Source organism: Microtus ochrogaster, linkage group LG5, assembly GCF_000317375.1.
Source record: "Microtus ochrogaster isolate Prairie Vole_2 linkage group LG5, MicOch1.0, whole genome shotgun sequence".
Classification (NCBI taxonomy): Eukaryota; Metazoa; Chordata; class Mammalia; order Rodentia; family Cricetidae; genus Microtus; species Microtus ochrogaster.
Window position 1 is genome coordinate 31,202,432 of NC_022031.1, and position 2,210 is coordinate 31,204,641.

Below are 2,210 nucleotides of genomic sequence, written 5' to 3' on the forward strand. Positions count from 1 at the left end.
ATTTCCTACCTGGCCAATCAGCGTTTATTTATAACATGACTGACAGAATACAGACAATTCTCCCACACCACATAGGATTACAGGCATAAACTACCACATCCAGTCTTGTCAGGATCAAAACCAAGGCTCTCTATGATTTCACGTTTTCAAGTAAATTCCACAATATATTCCTGTTCACCTGGGTATGGTAGTCCATGACTGTAATACCCATTTGGATCCTATCTCAAAAATTAAAAATGAAAAAACAAAACACCAACAGCAAAAACCACCACTACCATCACAACCACCATCAAAACTCTGCTGTTTAAATACCTTGGGCAATTTGCGGTCACCTCACATAGGTTTTGGGATAGGGGTAAAGTGCTGTGGGACAATGGTCATTTATCCTGTCACTTGTATTATTTTTATTTTTGTTTTTTTGAGACAGGGTTTTCCTGTGTAACAGTCCTAGCTGTCCTGGAACTAGCTCTTGTAGACCAGGCTGGCCTCAAAATCACAGGGATTCGCCTGCCTCTGCCTCCAGAGTGCTGGGATTAAAGGCGTGCGCCACCACTGCCCGGCTGTATTATTTTTAATAAAATGCTGATTGGCCAGTAGCCAGGCAGGAAGTATAGGCAGGACAATGAGAACAGGAGAATTCTGGGAAGAGGGAAGCTTAGTTTCCAGTTGTGACCCAGGAGCAGAGGAAGCAAGATATGACTGCTTTACCAAAAAGGTGCCAAGCCACATGGCCAACACAGACAAAAAATATGGGCTAATATAAGTTATAAGAATTAGTTAATACGAAGAGCCTGAGATATTGGGCCAATCAATTTATGATTAATGCAGGCCTCTGTGTGTTTCTTTGGGACTAAATGACTGCAGGACCAGGTGGGACAGAAACCCTGGTCAACAAATGATGCTCAACATGTGGACAAGTGCACCCACAGAAAACCTGAGAGAGCTTGGGAACAGGGTTAAGCATGGCTTCTTGGTAGCAGCAACTTCTCAGGTTTGCTCTGCTTGCTAGAGGCAAGTGCATCTCATTTGAGAGAGGCTTCCTGACTTTTAGCTTTAGTTGCAAAACCTTGCAGCTCTTTTAAGAGGTCCTGCCACAAAACATTTAAATGGTGTTGATGAAAAGCTGACCACATGCTTTTTGATGGTGGCAGGGACCTTGAAGTGCCATAGAGTTAGGGCAATAAATGTGGCTAGGGCCAGTACCTCTGCCATGAGGCTGGAATCTCAGAAAGCTAAGGAATGGGCTGGATCTAGCCGTCAAAGCCATGGCTTTAATCCTAGCCATATCACTTAGCAAATTTCATGTAGTCAGAAAAAGAGATATACAGTAAAGACAGATTTAGATGAAGAAAACTTCTAAACGGTTTAAAGTGTATTTAAAAATATATGTAGCTTGGGAGATAAAAGAAAAAGAATAAATATTCTTTAAAAAAGAAAAAAAAGTAGTTGGGTGTGGTGGCACACACCTTTAATCCCAGCACTTGAGAGGCAGAGGTTAAGTGGATCTCTGTGAGTTCAAGGACAACCTGGTCTACAGAGTGAATTCCAGGATAGCCAAAGATACACAGAGAAATCATGTCTCAAAAATTAAAAATAAAATAGGGTTTAAAATAAAGCCACCTAAAAACGGGAAACACATAGAGAATCTGAATAGTGTATATTATTATGCTGTCTTTGAATTGTTTGAATGCTGAGGAAGGAGCAACAGCTGCTAAAAGATTATTTGTCTATAAATGCTGCTGAATTAATCCAATAGGTATTTCGAAAATACCTTGACTTCAAAATTCAAGTCAAAAGGTATCCTACTTTGGAGGAGAGGTTTTTGTCTCCACAGGAAATGAAAGGCTGTGTATTCATTCTGGGTTAAGAAAAATCAGGATTGATCAAGGAAGACCGCTGAGAAATCTCTGATAGGAGCAGATGGCCCAGATGTCTGAGTTCTACATCCAGAACAGATTCAAGACTGCTGCCTGAGATGATCAAGCCTCACGGAATTTTCCAGTCAGGACTTGACTATAACTCTAAATTTTCTTTTTTTTTTTATATTTATTTATTATGTATAAAATATTCTGTCTGTATGCCTGCAGGCCAGAAGAGGGCACCAGACCCCTTTACAGATGGTTGTGAGCCACCATGTGGTTGCTGGGAATTGAACTCAGGACCTTTGGAAGAACAGGCAATGCTCTTAACCTCTGAGCCATCTCTCCAGC